The sequence below is a fragment of the Thermobia domestica genome, chromosome 3 (genome assembly GCF_964235325.1).
Source record: "Thermobia domestica chromosome 3, izTheDome1.hap1.1, whole genome shotgun sequence".
Classification (NCBI taxonomy): Eukaryota; Metazoa; Arthropoda; class Insecta; order Zygentoma; family Lepismatidae; genus Thermobia; species Thermobia domestica.
The window spans coordinates 203,482,163-203,505,389 of NC_137456.1; the positions used below are offsets into that span (position 1 = coordinate 203,482,163).

At 35.4% G+C, this 23,227-nt stretch overlaps 1 protein-coding gene across 1 annotated transcript in view; it reads left to right on the forward strand.

The window, feature by feature from the left end:
- LOC145680926 (monocarboxylate transporter 12-like) overlaps positions 1-23,227 on the forward strand; it is a 215,241-nt gene that overhangs the window by 95,559 nt on the left and 96,455 nt on the right. The window lies entirely within an intron of this gene.

Here is a 23,227-nt window from a genome sequence, read left to right on the forward strand (position 1 = left end):
CTGATTGTGATAGCTTGGGATTATATAAGAGGAGCATAAACCTCAATTATAAGCCCAATAGCACAACGGATTAATGCAACGGTGTGTTTGAAGTGAATAACTCCAGCAAGTAAACACATTGTATATAGGTCGATTTTCTTGATAACATTACTGATATAATTTTACATTCACTTTACATTTACTTTTCTATATTTTGTGTCCTAAAAAAGTCAAACAACTCGCAAGGATTGTGAACAGATATCTGGGATGTCCCAAAGAGCCTTGTGTAGATTAAATTACACTCATATGGTTAGTTTAGTTAATTATATTGATATACGTATAATAATTTATATCAGTGGCATATTTAAGGGGGGCTCCCAGGCTTAAGCCCCCCGAAATGTTATTAACTATATTAAAGTGAATGAAATATCTTGCAGGATTTTCACATTTCCAGGACTAAAGTTAGCAAAGCCCCCCTTCCCCGAAACAAAATCTTAAATACGCCACTGATATATATATGATTGGATTTTTCATTATGATAGGATGTTTCTCGGTTTGGAAGGGGGGAAAGAGGAGAAAGGTATATGTTCAACTAGACAACAGAGTTGAAAAAAACTGCACAGATATAAAACAAGTTCACACAAAGATATTGTTCAATGTCTGAGAAGTATATCCTACATCCAAAGAATTGGAGTGAAAACGAGGAAGCAATATAAACACACAGTAACAAGCATGAAAAGGGAAATAATTGAATAAAGAATAACAAACGATGATAAAGGACAGAGTTTCCTACATAATTTTATCAAGGCACAATAAAAATAAATGACAAGGTGAAAGGGTACCTGCATAATGTTATCAAGTAATAATAATAATAATAATAATAATAATAATAATAATAATAATAATAATAACAACAATAATAATAATAATAATAATAATAATAAAGAAATTACAAAGGAAAGAGTTTCCTGCTTGAGATTGTAAATAGGTTTGGTTCACTTTTCTGATAGACCCAAGTCTGGTTCATGTGTGAGGGGAAGCTACTTTACACGATATAAAACGAATTGTAGGGCGCAAACATCCCGATGCAAATATATAACGGGCACATTTTCCCCGCTTTTTCGGATAGGGTGCAAATTTCCCGGGCGCAAAGTTCCCGCAACCATTTATTCATTCATTTGCATGCACCATTCATGAAAATTAAATTAGTCAATTACTGATTGTTTCCGTGCTTCTCTTTTTAGCTGCACACTAGTTTCTGTTTAATATCAAATAGACTGAGTTTGGGATCAATAATTGGAAGTTACTTCTTTTCAAATGCGTACACTACACGCACTACACGTCTTTCTTTTGTCACAAGCCTTATTTTATTTTGAGTCACAATAATGTTAAGCAGGTTGAATCGTATCAAATGATTGGTGTCGAAATGATCGTAAACGTTTCCATAATTACGAGATTATAAATGTGAAAACATTCCCAAAATAGAAATTACTTGATTGAACCCATGTAACCGATTAAAGAGGATGGATGCACTTGAAAGCCGGGTTGGAATAATAATAGAATGATAATAATAATAATAATAATAAAATAATAATAATAAAAAAAAACCTCTCACACCGAGAATCTAACCCGTGCCGTCCAGTTCACACGCAGACGTTTAACAACTTCACTATCGTAGCTCTTTATATAGAGTGCTGTATGCGCTCTCTTAGTGGATGCAGAATTACTATTGTTGCTGGGATAGCAATTGGTGAACAGTGATGTGATATAAATATGCATTTAACAAAAAATCGCTAGTTTCTAAAATGGTGATAGTATCAGAATACCACTATAATGCTGTGTATTGCTGAATCAAGAGATCCTCTCTCATTCCTCTCATTAACTTCATCTCTAAATTTTTAGGGGTAAATCTGTAATCTCCTACAAAGCACATAAAAAGGTAGCAGGTTCAAATCTTGATCGACAAACTCACCATTTTTCTCTTATTCAAATCTTAAAGGGGAGTTGTTCCTATGTTTAATTTTATCTGGTAATTCTATGGATTCATATATGCCAAATACACGGATTTGTTTAAGTTAAAGATCTTCAATGTGTCATTTAAACTCCTAACTAGTGTTGTGAAGGCCTGAAACAAACCGGAAATTTTGGGTTAAAAAAACAGTTTTTTACGTTGTTTTTTTTTAAGCTTGGGTAAAAAGGAAAGTTTGGGAAAAACTGAAATTTTCGAATATTTCACTATATTGTGTTTTTAAAACGAAAACTATTTTATATTTACTAGCGTAGAGTTAAGATAATTGAGTACTTGTGTTTCTTGTATTAGAATAATGAAATGTTGTGGCAACGAACATATGTGTACCACTGATCCAAACACTTTAAAGTTAGCACCGTGATAGAATGGAATTATGGCTATAAAAGAAACTAAAATATAATCCTAATTAGCTTAATAACTCATTAAAATTACCTTAAGCAATCTTATGAAGTTCCCGCTTGATGGCAGGGAATAACGGGGTCAGAATCATTTTAGTTAATATGTTAAATCAAACATATATTTCATAGAGATATCTTCCTTGTGCTATGTAAAATTTTAGGAAATTTTGAACCCATTAGAAAAGAATCATCTGTTCATAAATATTGGCAAAAACCGGAAAATATAATTTAAAAACTATTTCTTCGTCTGGTGCTAGAGTCTTTCTGTTTCAAGTGTGCCCCTGCTGGCGCTACTGTTGATGTGTATTTTCTCATATCTCACTCGAAAGAGGAGGGACAAGTTGCTGTGGCCAAGATCATTCAATAGTTGGATGCGGATAGGGTTCTTTCCCCAAAGCAAAGAGAAGGTTTCCTCCGTAGGAGATCGGCGGGGGTGAGGCTGAAGAATGTTTCACTTTTTCTTTTTCTTCGAGAACACACATGAAATAGAAAGACCGCGTAATCTTACTTGCTGAACATGTCTGTAGCATATATACAATGTACAGGGTGGTTACAATTAACGTGCCGCTATTCGCGGCGGCCCAGCGCAGGCTGTAATCAACGTAATACATTGAAATTTGGTAAATATGCTAATGAGACCATGCGCAATCGAGGAATGCTGGAAAAATATTAGTTTTCCTTTCCGCCATCAGGAGAAAATGTGGCGCTGTACAGATAATACGCACATAGAAATGGTCCTTAATGTATGGAAAAGATGATTATTAGGTCGAAGAGGTTAAACATATGAGATAAATGTAATGCAAACAAGGTGAAGAGCAGGTAATTGTAACAAATGGTGGAAAGGGAACAACTTTAGGAACAACTTGAAGATAACAAAAGATGAAGCTTTATTTCCATTTAATGGTAACAAAAGGTTCAATGGAAATAACTTTATTAACATTTGCGGTTATAATGACCAATTTACATAACATGCTCCATATGGCCACCGGGCACATCGACGACATGTTGCATCCGTAAAATGGTGTGCGCAACAGTTGCTCGCAGCAGTTCCGGCGGAATTGTTGCGACGCCTTACGCTACCCTTGAGATCCGCCAGCGACTGGACATTTCTCTAGTACAGAGGACCTTGTTGGCCACGCATCTGGAAAACCTCAGGAGATAATGCGATCAGCAGTGAAGGTTTCACGAAGCAGTTCTTTCACGTGGTGACCGATGTGCAATGTTGCCCTGTCTTGCATGAATACAGTCATCTTCAACGTTTCGTTCCTGTAATGCAGGAATCACATGTCGCACAAAAAGATCCCTATAACGTGCCGGTGCCACGATACAGCTGATAACTCGTTGGGGTGTCATCTCCTCAAAGAAAAAACGGGTCAATAATGAATTCCTTTGAATCCACATCACACAGTCACGTACGCACAGTGTAATGGCTGTTCCTGCTCAACATGCAGATTATCCGTGCCGCATAACCGACAATTTTGCGTGTTCACTGCCCTTTCTAGTGTAAAATGCCCCTCATCAGTCCATAGGATACTCCACGGCCACACGTCATCCATGGGATGGCCAATTCCTATGACACCGCCCGAGCACTGGTAGCGGAATATGGAGCACCTGCTGTGTGATCCACAACAGCCACAGTCCCGTCGTCAACAACTTTCGTTGGAATGGATCGTGTTTCTCTTTCTGGAGCCACACGAAACTCACCCATTATCTCGAATTTCAGTACCATCTTTTTAAAACTACTTTTTGATAGCTGTCCTCTTTTCGTTCCTTTCAGACGCCGATATTCCTCAACACTGCACTTAATTGCTCCCGTTCTGATAGAACAATTTTACTAACAGTGCACGGTCTCCCTAATCAATAGCCATGCTGCTCTTCACGCGATTGTGTATGAAGTGCGAGCTCGCGTGTGTTACGGCCTATACAGCCTCACATTTTCCCCTGGTGGCGGAAAGTGAAACCATTATTTTTTTCCAGCATAACTCGCTTCCGCATCGTCTTACTAGCATATTTATCAAATTCCAATGTGATATGTTGATTACAGAACGCGCTGGTCCCCCGTGAATAGCGGCACTTTAATTATAACCACATTGTATTTCGCTAACAAGACAAATACTTAAAGGAACAGGTTTAAATTTTACTTTTGGTTTTCTGATTTCTGATAAAATCTCTCTTTATTTTTGGATATTTTTCGAATAGCTCGAAAAGAATTATAATATTTGCACATACACCTCACAAGTGAGTAAATTTGAGCAGCGAGAAATACGTCTGTGAAGTTGTCCCGCCCACCTAACGAATTTTTCTTTTTTTATCTACATCGTTAGTTTATCGTTAGTTTACGTTAGTTTTGCTAAAATTATCGTTAGTTTCGAAAAAATAAAATTTTTATTCAACAAATAAATGGGCAGGCCAACTTCACGGTTCCCCGCCCACAAACGAATTTCAAAAGTTTTTCATATTACATCGTTAGTTTATCGTTAGTTTACGTTAGTTTTGCTAAAACTATCGTTAATTTCGCAAAAGGAACGATTTTATTCGAGAAATAAAGTTTCCCGCCAATTGTGAATTAGCCCGCCCATATTGAATTCTCATAAAATTCCAACTCATATCGTTAGTTTATCGTTAGTTTACGTTAGTTTTGCTAAACTATCGTTAGTTTCGCAAAAATAACGATTTTATTCGAGAAATAATGTTTCCCGCCAACTGTGAATTAGCCCGCCCATATTGAATCTCATAAAATTCCAACTCATATCGTTAGTTTATCGTTAGTTTACGTTAGTTTTGCTAAAACTATTGTTTGTTTTGCAAAAATAACGATTTTATTCGAGAAATAAAAGTTTCTGCCAAATGTAAACACAATTACATAGCTGGCATACGATTATCATGTCCCCTCAGGTACATGAGAATGTATCCAGTATGCGCCTTATATACTTCTTACGTATGCCTGTTATGTAAATGTGCTGTTAGGATTTACATTTGGCGGGAACTTTTATTTCTCGAATAAAATCGTTATTTTTGCGTAACTAACGATAGTTTTAGCAAAACTAACGTAAACTAACGATAAACTAACGATATGAGTTGGAATTTTATGAGATTCAATATGGGCGGGCTAATTCACAGTTGGCGGGAAACTTTATTTCTTGAATAAAATCGTTATTTTTGCGAAACTAACGATAGTTTTAGCAAAACTAACGTAAACTAACGATATGAGTTGGAATTTTATGAGAATTCAATATGGGCGGGCTAATTCACAATTGGCGGGAAACTTTATTTCTTGAATAAAATCGTTATTTTTGCGAAACTAACGATAGTTTTAGCCAAACTAACGTAAACTAACGATAAACTAACGATGTGATATGAAAAACTTTTGAAATTCGTTTGTGGGCGGGGAACCGTGAAGTTGGCCTGCCCATTTATTTGTTGAATAAAAATTTTATTTTTTCGAAACTAACGATAATTTTAGCAAAACTAACGTAAACTAACGATGTAGATAAGAAAAAGAAAAATTCATTAGGTGGGCGGGACAACTTCACAGACGTGCGAGAAATATATTAAAGGGTTGAATATGTGACTTCAGAACAGTAAATCGTTCACTTCCTATACAGAGTTAGCAAAAAGTAAAGTCCGACTACACTTTTTTTCCCTCTCTAGTTAAAATTCTATGTACTTGTGATAAGAAGGAAAGGAAACACTTTTAATTAGCAATGAAGGAATCGAACTGGGAACGTCTTGCACCATAATAGCCTAAATTGAGTTCAATGCATTATCGCTCACATTATAACATCATTACTGGAAAACCCTCTATGAGAGGTAACATGGTTCCATAATTAGTTTGTAGGATATTACTATCACATATCACATAAAATGTGCATTTTACTAACAAGCAAGATTTTCCAAGTGTTACACTCCGATTCACTTGAAATTCCTGTAGTGTATAAAGGACGCAAACGTAGAACATTCATGGTTTTGTTTATCGGCCAACGTGGGGGATCAAGGGGTTATCACCACCTAAACTGCGAACATAGGGCAATACGACACCTTTTAGCAAGGATATAACGAACAACGCACAATGCGGATTTGCAACGAAACTCCTGCAATGAATCAAGGACGAAAAATAGGACATTCATATTTTTGTATATTGGTCACGTGAGAGATGAAGGGAGTAAACACCTTCCTAAACTGCAAACATAGGGCAATACGACTCGTTTTAGGAAGGCCATGACTAGCGACGCGCAATGAGGATTTGCTTGAAACTCCTGCAGGGAATAAAGAACTCAAAAGTAAGACATACGTGTTTTTGTATATTGGTCAACGTGTGGGATGAAGGGGGTAAACACCTCCCTAAAGTGCGAACATAGGGCAAAACGACTCCTTTTAGCAAGGCCATAACTAGCAATACACAACGCAAATTTGCTTGAAAATTGTCGTTACAGTCGTTATGCGACACTACAAGAGAGTAACGTCCCGAAAACAATTGTACTGTGGGGAAAAAATTAGGCTTTACGTGGTTAAAAACGTGTCGAGGTAGCTGTACAATCTGAGTTCAACAACACACAGCTACACCATTCAAATAATCATCTTTGCTAACGATAATTTACTCTCACCTTTATTCATGATCTTACAGAAACCCAGTGAACAATTTAGTTCCCGTGTACAGGAAACTATATTCCGTCCTACAAATGTGCATGTAGTAACGTCACATCCAGGTAAGCATTCGTCTGTGGGTGCAGAATGTGTATTTTCCTCATAGGAACAACAATAGTATATTTGTTAGATTCATGGACCGGACACTGAGCGGACTGTAGGCGATGTCACGCCAGACGGGATAGATGGACATTGCGTACCTGTATGATACCAAAGGGACTCATAGGTCTGTTATAACCACTCGATGCATATGGTTTTCAACTGTGGAAGCAGTTTGTACGCCGATTCGCAGATTCAGTGATGTTGCAAGGAGTATGACTTTAATTTGCATGCTCCAACATAAAGTTACAGTCACTTGTACATCGCAAGTTTTCGTCTCCACGACCTAATCATGCCTTGCAATATACATGGTATGAACGCGAACAAAAGTACATTCACCCTTCCAATTTTCACATCCTTCAACGTTAAACAATCAACTTTGCAGTTATGTTGGCTGGGTTGAGAACTAGGTAAGGCGATTCTACAAGTGGTCAAATTTGTTCAAAAGATATTAGTGTAGTTAACCACAAAAAGTAGAATAAAATCCATGCTTTTGCAACGAATAAACAATCGGGGATAACACATGGTTTAGTATGTACAGAGCGATTCACATCATGAGACAGTTACAAAGTGAACTTATTTAACCTTAGAGATACCAAGGCAAAATCAATGTTGTTCAAACTTCCATTTTGCAATAAACAAATAGCAAATATAGCAATTAACAAATATTTCAACAACAAATTATTAAATTTGAAATTTACATGTGTAACAAATATTACATTCTATTACACTTTTAATTATTCAATCATATCTTTATATTTAAAAAATAAATAAAAAAGACATCAGACCAAGTTTCGAACCATCGACCTTCAAGTTTCAGAAGTTCTCTACGAAGACTCAGTGTCTCACATGCTCGGCTACCATTGGCACAAGTTCCTTTCGCAGCTAGTACTTATATAATGACGGAGGAAAAATGGAATTCCCTCTGTATAGATCTGCGGGAATTGCGATGGATCTAGGTTCACGTTTTTAGACAGTCTCTGGAAGGGATTTTAGGTTTTTCTGAGCACAATTGTCTCCTGCTAACGACTCCCCTGTATGTATAATGTATGACTACAAATACTTTCCCAATATCACAATAGTTATAGTGATTTAATGTAACACAATCTATGAAGAAAATTTTACCATAGCACTACTAGAGAAAAGTTACTTTTCATATTTAACCGAGAGAATGGCAAAATACATTTTAACCGAGAACTGAAACAAACTAAAATCTAGGTTAAAGCAGCAACTAGAAAAATGAACTCAACGGTAATTGATGACTTATAATGCTGGCTATGTTCCTTGTTATTTACTTTTTAAATAATGTTTGTATTTATTTTGTAATAACTTACACAAGTCATTACAAAATAAATAAGTTATTACAAAACAAATACAAATACTATTTAAAAAGTAGATAACAAGGAACAAAGACAGCTTGATAAGTCATCAATTATCGTTGAGTTCATTTTTCTAATTGCTACCTTAACCCTTTGGGGATCACATGGTACAATCTGTACCATATGGGTGTTTCATGTTACATTGGGTTATAACTCTCCTATTTGAGCTTTTTCGTCCGTTTTTTTTTGTTGTTGTTGTTTTTCAAGTCCAGAGGCATTGTAGAACACGCTATGTATGAATTCACACCTCCTGCGTCCAGACATAGGAGGTGATGACGTCATAATTCTAAAATATATATTTTCATTTATTAAGCCTATGTTCATTATTTTTTGGCGGGCTTACTTTTGCACGTAGAAGATTGAAATTTTGCACAAGCATTCAGTCCACCGAGTAGTATTTATCAGATTTTTTTTCAGATTTCTGAGTTAAAACAGGGGGGATCCAGAGGGGCAAAGCGTTGAAAAAAGGGATATTTTTACCCCAAAAATCCTTGTTTTCGGGATTTTCCCGCCTTAGATACATGATGGAGACACGTGAGTCATACCGTCTGAAGGGCAGTTTTATTCTGAAAAGAATGATGGGCGAAACATGACCCTAGGGTAATTAGGGATGTCTCAGGGAATTTTTACAAAATATCCTTCTCTATACGGGAATATGGGACATTGTCGGTATATATATATTTTTGGCGGGCTTACTTTTGTACCTAGAAGATTGAAATTGTGCATAAACATTCAGCTTACCTAGTAGTATTTATCAGATTTTTCAGATCTCTGCATTAAAACAGGGGGAGTCCAGAGGGGCTAAAAGTTGAAAAAAGGGGTATTTAGAACAAAAAATCCCTTTCTTCGGGATTTTCCCGCCTTAGATACATGATGGAGACACGTGAGTCATACCGCCTGAAAGGCAGTTCTATTCTGAAGAGAATGATGGGCGAAACATGACTCTAGGGTAATTAGAGATGTCTCAGGGAATTTTTATCGAAATATACTTGTGTATAGGGGAATATGGGACATTGTCGGTATATATATTTTTGGCGGGCTTATTTTTGAACCTAGAAGATTGAAATTGTGCACAAACATTCAGTCCACCAAGTAGTATTTAACAGATTTTTTCAGATTTCTGCGTTAAAACAGGGGGGTCCAGAGGGGCTAAAAGTTAAAAAAGGGATATTTAGACCAAAAAATCCCTTTTCTCGGGAATTTCCCGTCTTAGATACATGATGGAGACATATGAATGGTATCGCCTGAAAGGCAGTTCTATTCTGAAGAGAATAATTGGCGGATTATAGTCCTAGGGTAAATAGAGATGTCTCAGGAAATTTTTTTCCTGAGATCATGGTGTTTTGCGGTAATTTGGGACATTGTGGGAATTTTTGATAAAATTTCTCCCGCCCTTAGTATTCAAGATATATATTTTTGGCGGACTTATTTTTGCACCTAGAATGAAATTGTGCACACACATTCAGTATACCAAGTACTATTCATCAGATTTTTTTTTAGATCTCTACGTTCACGCAGGGCCGTATCAGAGGGGCCCAAAGTGTGAAAAAAAATTCCCCCGAAATTTTCCCTTTGACATCATTTTTCCCTCTCCTGGTTTTCGGGTGTAGAATAGCATTATCAATTATTGGGATAAGTTCAGTGGTGGCCGGTGGGTTGTGGTTTCGGGTGTTGCAGTACGAACGAAAGGAGACAGAAGATATAAAATGGTCTCATTGACTAATCAGCATAACTTTAGATGCAAATGCTATGTAACATGTTAAATTAAATAAAAATCTGTTTTTAAAAAATAAAAAAACGCAGAATATTTAATCCGATTAATCACCTTTTAATTAGTAAGCTAATTCTTCTCTCTTTGATTGGAGCAAATCTGTCTAACACATGCTGGTTGAACTCTAGTATTCTTATTGTCAGGTCTTTTTCGATGGAAAACATAACCAATGGTGATAACCTTTCTTGGAGCATTCAATTTCTTGAAAGTGTCAATTCTTTTTGATGTGAAAAAAAACTTTTCTTCTTTTACTGACGCCATAGGTACAGTTAATATTAATTTCAGAAGCTTTGTAGATTCACTAAATATTTTTTCTAGATTATTGTGAACAATTCATTCTAGCAAACTCAGTCCCTGACAGTGATCCGAATTCCTCTTGAGTGTAGACTGAAGAGAGTTCGTAGCAGAAATTAATGTTATAAAAAATGTACATTGAACACGCTTTATTCACAATTTATCTAGGGAAATTTAAAATAAATTGTGGAAATGTATCTAGTGCATACAACATTACTGCCATAAGGTGTCCTGTAAATTTAAACTTGATTTTTTTTAACACTCTCCAGAATTGCACGTTGCTTGTTTTGTCTAAGCCTTAATTGTAAGTTCTTCCTCAGTTGAAAGCTGGGCAATTTTTTTTGTAAGTTATTTACAGAAGTCATGGTATGCAATTCATTCAGAATTTGCAGGTTATGTACAGAATTAAAGCAAACACAATAAAATTAAATCTAATAACTAATAACCAAAACGGCTGATACAAAAGAGATACTGGTATATAAATTGCGAATGTCACATATTCATACATAGGGTCTGTCAACTGGCCGACTTTTCATTGGCCTGGCCGGAAAAATTGCTGTTATTTTGATTAAAGCCGGTACAAACTTCTCACCAGCCCCTTTATAACCTTTTTTTTTTTTTTTTCATATTTGTCTGTCATTCTGTAAACTCAAAACTGTTACCTTTCACTATCTATCAACGATTAATATATTTTGTTCACCTATTTAGAAGATTTTAGAGAGATGACAGGGACTGTACTAGGGAAAATTTGAAATGTACTTTCAAGGAATTTTATACATTTATTAAGAGTGGAAAAGGACTTCTTAAAGCAATTTCCCATAGTTGAAGTAGAGACTATATGTTTAAAGAGTGAATTTCATTTTCCAAATCCAAAATTGTCACGTAAAGATTCTTATACTTTTGTTCATCTGTTTCGATAATTTTAAAGAAATGGTAGTTACTGGTAAATACAATAAATGCCAATTGATCAATTTCAGTTTCTCATTTATAGCACAATGTATCTATTAAGCGTGTTAGTGAATGTTCTAAGGACATACAGAATATATGTGTTAATGCACTTTTGTTCACGATAGTACATTTCCTTTCCATGGATAGGTCCGAACAGATATATTTAACGCTGAGACCTATATCATAGAGAATTTTGAGGTTATTTTACAGAGTTGGCACCCCTATTTATATATCAACACACACACACACACACACACACACACACACACACACACACACACACACGTGTGCGTAAAAGAAAAAAAACTACATTCCAAATCATCCGTCTTGGTTGTTACGCAATGCACGATGAACACAATATACTTCCACATGAGGCGAAACAATGTTTATCAACGTTCTGGAAAGCAACCTTGAAAGCCGCCAGATATAGGAACAACATGTTAGCTGGGAGGGGTCCAAAGTATTTGAGGAAGGTCCAATACGTCTACGTAATTACGAACCTGTCTTATACTGTACCCGAAAAGATAAGTAATTCTTAATTACTGTCACCTATATTTTTAGAAAAAATGATAGAACGATTATTTCTATAAGAAAAGAAAGAGTACATGATGAGGCGTAAAATAAAATATTTAGCGTACATCAATCATTTCTCTGTTAAACAAGTATAGTTCGTTAGGAAAGTCTACAAATGTTAGTCAAGTTTCGAAATTTTTGGGAGGTCCGGACCCGGTGCCACCCCCACCTCGTGGCTACGCCTCTGAGCATTGCTAACTAGTCCCAAATTCAGTGTGGCGTTCCCCACCATGAAGTTTTATCAAGAGTATAAAATATACTTATTTTATAAAAGAAATATGTATATACTAAAATACTATCCACAGGGGGGGGGGTTCTGCATATTGACTTTTAATATTTGGTTCACAAATTACTGTAGAAGAAACCTTCATTATCTATATAAGCGAAGAATTAACTTGTAAATGCGGATCTACTTTCATTTGATTTCTGCTCTACTATATATTTTCTTATTTTGTAATTCTGCTATCACTTTTGTTAAATTGTCATTATATTGATGTGCTTCAGTATAAGTACCGTAATTTAAAAATATGAATGCATAAAAACAAATTGCATTTGTTAATTGCTAGTGAAATAAAATTCAGAAAGCTTATTTAGCGCGAAAAACCCTCTCATTCACTGGAAACCGTGCTGTGTTGCAGAAGCACTGCAACGACCAGACCCTTTAACTTCTGAGATAGGGGAAAGGAGACTTAACATTCGCTCCAATTCCCGCGCTGAAGGAATCTGGTCGTTGTATGCTCGCTGCAACACAATATAAATTAGAGACTCTGTGACGGATTATTTTTCGCTTTTTAAAACGGATTAACGAAACGGACAGTTACAGAAGTAAAAAAATATGTTATTTAAAATATATATGGGAGTATCAGAAAATATTTTTTCTGTTCTTTATTACTATTACTATTGCTAATAATATTTTCCTTGAAATATTTTGGTCGTTGCGCAACGCTGCAACACTAAGATTATCCGCCACTGGATAAGTTACATTTCATTATCTCTTTTCACTTACAAACATTGGGAACTTTGTGGTGGACAAACACCGTGTGCGTGGGTTTTCTCGGGGTTCTCCCGTTTCCTCCCACTTTCTTCATTCCACCATTTCATTCATTTCTCATAATCACCGCCTCCTTTAGCCTAACCGGCATAACCGTGGGACGTAAAACTCAAAGATTTTTACAAACAATGGGCAAAAGAAAAATTGTTAGCTTTTGAAAAATATTAAGTAGTCTGCCCCGTTAACGCCTCATTTTTCTTGACTAAAGTAACCGAGTAAGTTGGTGAAACCATTTTTTTGTCAATTTTCTCAGTAACTAGTGTCACAAAAATAAGTTACAAAAACAAAGTATGATTTAACCGACTACTGCTCGGTTATTAGTTTCCAAAAGATTGTCCTAACCGAGACCTGGCTACTTAAACCTTCATTCGGGAAGCGAAACGCATCTATTTTTGTTCTTTTTTCATCCAAACATTTTTCATTCTCTCTCTCTCTCTCCGGCCTTCATTTTATAATGATAACTATCAAGTTAAGAAACTTCACCAGCAGTGAAGAATATTTGGGGTGATATAGGCGCTAGTGTGGTGATGCCAACGTCTTCAGTTCAAATCCACTCTACTGTACAATAATACTTTTAAATTTAATTTGTTCTTACACAGTGAATGATAAATTCTCTTTGCTGAAATTTCTCCATCTCGAGATGAGATGCAATAATCATGCACACGTTAACCGAGAGAATGGAGATAGGTCTTATTGAAATATTATCAGGAACAGTAATCCATACTCATATTTATGTTTTTGTTTATTGTTCTTTACTAAATTGCTGGTATCATTTACTTAGAACATAGCAAGGGATATTTTTATGATATGTTATGGTTTTCTGCAAGAGAGAAGTTCTGTTTCTTTGATCTCGTAAATGCCTGTAATCGAGACATGCATGTATTATTAATTGGAGATTAAATTACACAAACTCGTGTAATGTGCTGACAAATACTCAAAGATATACACTTTTACCATTTGTCATATTGTTTTCTACTGATGCAGTGGTTTTCACGAAGCAAAATGTCATACAATGCACATCTCATTTTTCGAACATCCTGGAAACCAATAATAGAAAACGAAAACATATTGTTAGCTTTAATGTGTAAATGACATCATAATAATAGTTATTTTTATTAAAAATATTAAACATACGACACTTTCGTGCATAGAAGAAATTTTCACAAAAGAAAGACGGGAGTCAAATCACCCCGCACGAGGTGATTTTTTTCATAAAGTTTCAGTAGAGGTATTAATACTTAAAACTAACAAAAATGAAACTAATGTTGAAACAAATATTGTAATATATTCAAAGATTTTATAAAATAGTGTGTGCCAACTAACTCTATGGTCTATGGAACCCGGAGATTCAATGCCATGTTCACAAAACCTTTCCATTGACTTCTATCCTTAGCCAACTGGATCAAGTTTCTACTTTGTATTCCTATTTCTGAGAGATCCACCTTAATATTGTCCTCCCGTCTGCGCCTAGATTTTCCTAATGGACGTTTTCCGATTGCTTTGAAAGCGTTTCTACTTTCTTCCATTCTAGCTACATGTCCTGCCCACTTAAGCCTTCTAGACTTGATGACCCTAACAATGTTTGGTAAACCGTATAAATTATGTAATTTCTCGTTATGAAGTTTCCGCCATTCCCATTCCCGTTCCTCTTGGGTCCGAATATTCGTCTCAGGATCTTGTTCTCAAATACTTTCAGTCTATGTTCTTCCCTCACAGTAAGCGACCATGTTTCGCAACCATATAAAATAACAGGTATGATTATCGTTTTATATATTTTAAGCTTATAATTCCTCAACAGAATTCGCGACTACAAGAGATTTTGAAGTGACTAATAACACGAATTCCCTGCTTTTAGTCGTCATTTAATTTCTTCGTGAATATGATTTTCGTCTGTTAATATTGATCCTAGATATTTGAAAGTACCCACTTTATCAAAAGTATTATGTAATATTTTAACGCATCCATAATTTGCCGTATTACGGTCCCGACGCATTTCCATGTATTTAGTTTTTTCTGCATTTACTTCTAAACCCATTTCCCTGCAAGCGTTAATAAGATCTATGCATTTCTTTCTATTGGTTTCCTATCATTCGCTATTAAATTTACATCATCAGCATATGCCATAACCTGGTGAATACCATTTAACTCTAGGCCCTGGTTGCTATCTTTGATTTTTTTTTATAGCGTATTCCAGGACAAAGTTGAATAATAATGGCGACAACGCATCTCCTTGTTTCTGGCTATTCTCGACGTGAAAGCCGGAGGAGAAAAATTTTCCTACGCGGACTGTACTTTAGGATTCATTTAAACATATCTTAATGTAATTAGCTTTTTCGGTATACCAAATTCTGTAAGAATGCTGTACAATGTTTCTCTCCTAACCGAGTCGTAAGCCTTTCTAAAATCAATAAATAGTTGTACCGGGGTATTGTATTCCCATTTCTTTTCGAGTATTTGTCGAATGATAAATATTTGGTCGATAGTTGATCGATTTCGTCTAAATCCGCACTGATAATCTCCAATAATTTCGCTGTGTATGGGGTCATTCTTGTTAATGGAATGTTTGAAAGGATTTTATAGGATATTGACAGAAGAGAGTTGCCTCGATAATTATTAGTCAGTTTTGTTGTCTTTCTTGTGAACTGGAACAATGATTGATTCTTTCCACTCTTGTGGCAATTCTTCCTTGTTCCAGATAAGGAGAATGAGTTTGTGTATCTTGTTCTACAATTTTTCGCTTCCAGCTAAAATTAACTCAACCGAAATTTCGTCTACACCCGGAGATTTGTGTTTCTTTAAATTTCTTTATAGCGGTTTCTACTTCTATTCGGTCAGGTTCTGGAATATACTGTTCTGCAGCGTGTATCTCCCTTTCTCCACGCACATTAGTTTTTGGCTGCGTGTTAAGCAAAGCGTCAATGAAATCTTTCCATCTATTTAAAATGCTATCTGTATCAGTCAGAAATTTTCCGTCAGTTTCCTTTAATATATAAGCACGGGGTTGATAGCCTTTCTTAAATTCGCTCACCCCCTTATACATGTCGTGAATATTTTTATTTTTACCATTATCTTCAAGTTCCTTAATTTTAGCTTTCAAAAATCGCGTTACTTTGTTGTAAAAATTTTGCAAGTTTCCTGCCTGATGTCTGCTAAATGTTGTGTGCTTATTTGATTCGGATTTTGTAGCCAACCTAATTTTCCTGTTTTCTCTTCTCTGCTAGTTTAATGCACTCCTGGTCGAACCATGGTTGGTTCCTACGCGTTTCCGCGTGTCCCAATTTTTCTTTTGCTGAAATTTTAATGCTATCTCTAATTTCAATCCAGGTATCCTCAACACTAATGCACCCCGAATCTTCTAAGCCGAGAATCTATTCGAAACTTCAATCTGGTATTCCTCTCTTACCTGGCTCTCTTCTAATTTCTTTAAATTAAATCTCTACGTTTTTAGACATTGAATATTTCCTCTATTTAACGATAATCGCTCTATTATCGCTGCTACCAGGTAGTGATCAGTGTCACAATCTGCCCCTCTAAACGACCTAACATCAATTATGCTAGATTGTCTTTTTCTATCTACTGAAACGTGACCAATTTGATTATGTGTTTTTTCGTCTGATAAGATCCAAGTGTATTTATGATCGGCGCGATGTGGGAGTTTTGTACTCTTCACAATAAGTTTTTTGGGCGTTGCAAAGTTCACGAATCTTAAACCAATGTCATTCTTTTCCTTATGCAGACTTTTGTTCCCTATAATCGGTTTGAAAATACCCTCTCGTTCTACCTTCGCATTGAAATCTCCTAATAGAATTTTCATATAATATCGCGGGAGTTATCCAAATATCCGTTCCACTTCTTCGTAAAAACTGTCTTGTATATCGTCATCCTTATCTTCAGTTGGCATGTACTTTTAAAGCATTAATATCACACCACCCACCCTTAAGAGTAATAAAAGAAAGTCTGTCAGTAACAAATTCAACCCGCTTAATTTCCGATATTATTCGTTTGTGAACGAAAATCCCTATTCCTAATTGGTGATTTTTATTTCCTTCTCCGTAAGAGAACGAAATTTCTGGAATTCACAGATCCATTTCCTTCCCACCTAACTTCCTGAACTCCTACTAGGTCCATCCTGTATTTTTCTCACTCACTCGTTACGGATTTTAACGCCCCTGCCCTATACAGACTTCTAATTTTCTTTTGCTGAGGTCGTGCCAAGTTATCAGTCGAAAATATTGTATGGTATGAAACAAAACGAAAGATTCAACAACATTAATTTTTCCTTGGTATGTCTAAGGTTAAATAAGATCACTTTGTTACTCTCATGATATGAATCGCTCTGTACATACTAAATGATGCGTTATCACCGATTGTTTATTTGTTGCAGAGGCATGGATTTTATTCTACTTTTTGCAGTTAGCTACACTGACTTTTTTGAACAAACTAGAGCACTTGTAGAATCACTTTACCTAGTTCTCAACCCAGCCAACATAACTGCAAAGTTGGTTTCCTAACGTTGAAGGATGTGAAAATTGGAAGTGTGAATGCCCTTTTTGTTCGCGTGTATACAAAGCCGGATAAATTTCAGACCATCCACCACATTTCGAAAACACCCATTGATTATTTTCTATTGTTTTAACAGTGATGTACCTCCAATATGTGGTATATGTGGTCAGATTGCTATCACCAAGTATACCTGGTGCAAGCAATGATTGTGTTTATAGTATTTCTTCCACGATTACCATTTCTATGACAACTATATTCACTGACATAAAACAATCAGAACAATAGTATGTATAAATTACGTAATTGTATACGTGAGTCTATGTATATTGCGTGAAGAGTATATGGACATAAGATCTATAAACATACAACTGGAAACATTTTCCTGGACAATAAAACAAATAAATGTGGCAGTGATGGTAAAAGTAGTTTGTGTGACAATAGAGGTCAGTCTGATATTAAGAATTTTACAGTGTGTAGGAAATAAGACTAATAGCCAGGGGACAGATATTGTTAAAAATTCAATTCTAAATGTATATTTTCAAAATACGAGGGGGCTTAATAGCAAAACAAGTATATTTTATTGTATGTACTATCATCGAATTATGATATAGGTGTCTGCGAAACATTGCTACAGCCTGGATTTTATAATGGTGAAATTTTCGATGATAGATACACGGTACCGAGACGAGATAGATCTAAAAAATGAGGATAAAGCTACTGGAGGAGAGGCGCTGCTAGCGGTGCTAAAAAACAAATTTCAAGTGTTCGTAATAGAGTGTTGTGAATTAAATGTTGATTGCGTATTGACAAACTTGTATATGAAAAAGCCATATTTTATGTGTCTGTAATATATTTTCCGCCTGAATCAACAAACAATATGAAAAAGTGTATCAATATGCTGAATCAAAATGTCCATCTATTCTCATGTTTGCTGATTTCAATTTAAGAAACATAACTGGTAATAAATTCAATCTTTTGGATGCAACAGATAAATATAAATGTTTTCATAATTTCATATCCCTATATTAGTTAAATTCATTCAATAATGTCTGCAATACTGACGGCAAAACACTAGATTTAATTCTTAGCAACATACTTAATGTATTAGTCATTAGGGAAGAGTTTCCCCTAGTAAAAGAAGACAAATATCACCCTATGCTAAATATTACTAAAAATTCAGTTATTGTTCAGCTTCAAAAACAAAATATAATATTTCTGGATATAACTTTAGAAAAGCGAATTTTCAACTACTTTATTTAGAACTCTCTCATGTCTATTGTAATATTTTTAACCACTATAATAACATCAATATAACAGTTGACAAATTTATAACATTTTATATAAAATATTTGATCGAAGCATTCCTTTAAAAAATCAATGCAGTCAAAGTTATCCTTGTTGGTTCACACGAGATACCATTAAAAAAGTAAAAGCTAAAGTGTACCATAAAAAAAAAATGATACAAGCAGCTAATAGTTGTGGTTGTCATCACACTACAGAATTTACTCCATTACGTAAGGAAATTGAAGGTAACATCAATAACGCATACAATAATTTCGTGTCAACGTCAGAATCTGCAATAGAATCAAATTCTAGCCAATTTTGGGATTTCATTAAAAATAAAACACGCCATCTTAATACAAGTGCATTATTTTACAATGGTTAGGAACTTAGGAACTGAAAGCTAAAGATGAGATTGCCTCTTCTTTCGCACTTTATTTTGAATCACTTTATTAAAAAAAAAAAACTGATAAAGTGGATAGTTTCAAATATCTAGGATCAATATTAACAGAAGAAAATCATATTCACGAAGAAATTAAATGTCGACTAAAAGCAATGAATTCGTGTTACTATTCGGTTCAAAATCTCTTGTCGTCGCGAATTCTGTCGAGGAATTTGAAGCTTAAAATATACAAAACGATAATTATGCCTGTTGTTCTGTGTGGCTGCGAAACATGGTCACTTACTCTGAGGGAAGAACATAGACTGAAAATATTTGAGAACAAGATCCTGAGACGAATATTCGGACCCAAGAGGAACAGGAATGGGGAATGACGGAAACTTCATAACGAGGAACTACATAATTTATACGGTTTACCCAACATTGTTAGGGTCGTCAAGTCTAGGAGGCTTAGGTGGGCGGGTCATGTAGCTAGAATGGAAGAAAGTAGAAACGCTTTCAAAGTCTTGACTGGAAGACCAATCGGAAAACGACCATTAGGAAGACCTAGGCGCAGATGGGAGGACAATATGAAGATGGTTCTCGCAGAGATAGGAATACAAAGTAGAGACTGGATTCAATTGGCTAGGGATAGAAGTCAGTGGAGAGCTTTTGTGAACGCGGCATTGAACCTCCGGGTTCCATAGGCCATAGAGTTAGTTAGTTAGTTAGTTATTAAAAAAAAAAAAAGCTCGACCTAAGACTGCAGCTAACTACAAATGCTCGAAAGGATATGACGCTTTAGATCAGGTTAGAATTTCACTCATAACAGCAGATGAAATAAAGTGAGCAATAAAAAGATTAAAATCAAAAAGTTCGATTGGCCCTGATAACATCCCAGTGTACGTAGTGAAGGGATGTGCGGAACATTTTCTATCCCCTTTATATCATTTACAATCTCGCTATTCGTACGAGCTCATTCCCAGATAAATGGAAAGTTACAAAAGTGTGTCCTATACCCAAATCAAACTGTAAAAGAGAAGTTGAAAATTACAGATCAGCTGTCATATTATGTGTCTTTGCAAAACTATTTGAAACTATTTTATACCAACGCATTATGAACCATGTTAGATCATACAGTTCAGTGAATCAGCATGGCTTTCTAAAACGTAGATTCAACTAACAAATCTGAGCATAATTATCAACTGCACATTCACTGGATCAAGGGGTCAGGTTGACCTGATTTACACGGATTTTTTCCAAAGCTTTTGATATCGTAAACCATAGTAAATTATTGCAAAAATAAATCAGTTTCATTTTTTGTTGTCTCGTATTAAACTATTCGAATCTTATTTACAAAATCGTAAACAATTTATTGTATATAAAGGATGCCGATCAAATGATTACTCAGTACTGTCTGGGGTCCCTCAGGGTTCCAACCTGGGACTCTTGCTTTTCTTACTACCGGTATTTTTAATGGCCTACCTAGTTGCATACAAAATTCAAATAAACTATTATTTGCAGATGATCTAAAAATTTATTATTCAAGAAATTCTGTTTATGACTGTGAGAAGCTCCAAAGCGATCTTATCTCTATAGTTAAGTGGTGTGAGGAAAAATTGACTTGAAATAAATGTTAACAAATGTAAAGTAATGACATTTACAAGACGAAAGGTACCGACACATTTTTTCATATTCAATTGACAACAAAATACTACCAACTCCAGAAACAGTTATGGACTTAGGTATCTTATATGATTTCAAATTAAAATTCGATTGCCATATTGACAACATTATTATTGAAGCGCATAGAAATCTTGGATTGATACTTAGAACGGGGCGAGAATTCTGAAAAACTAAAATACTTCAAAGACTTAATGAAGCCTATGTCCGTTCCGAATTGGAATATGCAAGTACTATTTGGAATTCGCTCTTCAGAAATAAAATTACCGAACTAGAAAAAAAAAACAATCAATTTTTTAAGGCATCTAACGTAAAAGCAACACACATATACCCACAGACAGATAGCAGTCACTCTCTAAATATTAATTTTGGTATCATGAGTTTACACCAAAGAAGAACTCTGTTTGGTATAGTATTCCTTTATAAAATATTTAATGGTAAAGTTGAGTATAAAAAACTTGTTTCTTCCTTCCGTATTTATGTTTCACCTCGAAACACCCGACCAGATAACTTTGATATAGGCTATTTTATTCCTGAAAACCAAGGACTAATATATTTCAGAAGTCGTCGGCATTGAGAATGAGTACAACCTATAAGTAAAATAGTTAAATATATTGATTTAAGTTGTAAGATAGAAACTTATAAGAAAAATATAGTGAAAGGAATTTATAATAACATATAGTACCTGTAAAAATGGTGTAAGCAATGTATGAACACTGTAAATGGGTTTTAACTTGTTGTATTCAAATCCAATAAAAAAATGTATTCATGAACTGCTGTCTTCTGAATTGATCACTAACTCCAATATATTCCAAGCCTTGGCCTCTTTCGTGAAAGGATATTCTGCACGCGTTATCCCGTGTTCGTGTTTCTTACTTAATTCATAGCAGGTAAACTCTCTGCAGTCCAGGGAACAAAGTATATACATTTGCCTCATATATCCTCCCGCGGGTTGACATGGTAATGGTTAGCGATCTGTAATTATTAGTGTGTTTACAGAAACGGAATGGGATATCACCTAGTGTTCGAAATATCCGTGCTGTTTTCCAACATTAGCCAGTGTGTATCTCTAACGGCGTAACTAGTTATGGGCTTGCTACAAGGTATCGTATAGCCATATGTTCTTAGTTTAGGAAGGTTTTACCCCCTTCATCCCCACGTTGACCGATATACAAAAACACGTATGTCCCACTTTTTCTTCCTTTGTTCACTGCAGGAGTTTCAAGCAAATCAGAGTGTGACAGTTGGGAAACCTTGTTTGTAAGTTAATTACAAGTTTAATGTCACAAGCACCGAACTGATATGATGGTAATCAAATACCACTAGCACAATTTAAAGGGAATGAAAGATGACTGAGGTATGGATTCTGTCTGAATTATTACAAATATGAACGTTTATTCTTTACTAATGATGTCACAGATTAAGTATTAAAGTTAAAAATGCAAATGTTGCATTCTTTTCCGATGGCAAATAAAGTATGAGATTGAAATGAACATTTATAATGAGATTCATTGAATCTCGTTACGAAACTCGTACAGGAATTAATAAAAAAATCTCCACTCCCTCACCTCTCACGTAAATTCTTGTTTACTAATGAAGAATTGTCACTCTTACATGTGATTTTTGTAACGGAATTTAAATATAGCAAAGGCTGAATCAATATTTCTTTTCTTCATGTCATGTTATGTACGAAAAGTTTGTCGATGCAAAAGGATGTGTATAGAAAATTAGTTGATTGGAAGGTTTAGAGTTTAGTGTCCTTTTGAGAACCGAGCGGATGAGCCGAAGGGCGTCAATTTTGAGGGTCTAGGGGTCCGGATCCCCCTTCCAAGTTTCTTGGACCCATAAGATATGGAATGATGTCCAAAAAAAACGAAACATGCATATTTTAATTTCCCTTGCCCCTTAAAGTTATTCAGAAATCTACATCTCTGTGAAATCAATCAGCACATTGCTTAGGATTCGATCCAAGATTGGGGAAATATACATAGCTTACTGCAAATGCTTGATGTAAATGATTATGTTTGTTTTATCATAGATCCTGTGTTCGGTTCGATGTGAGAGTCTTGAAAACTGAATATATTACATTGGTTAGGATTTCACCTTAAACTATAGGTTCAAGTCTCAATGATTGCGAAACTATAATGTAACCTAGTAGTGTACCTTAGGAGTTAATTCCTGGAAACCTTATAGGCTATGTCCAGCCAAACGGTGTA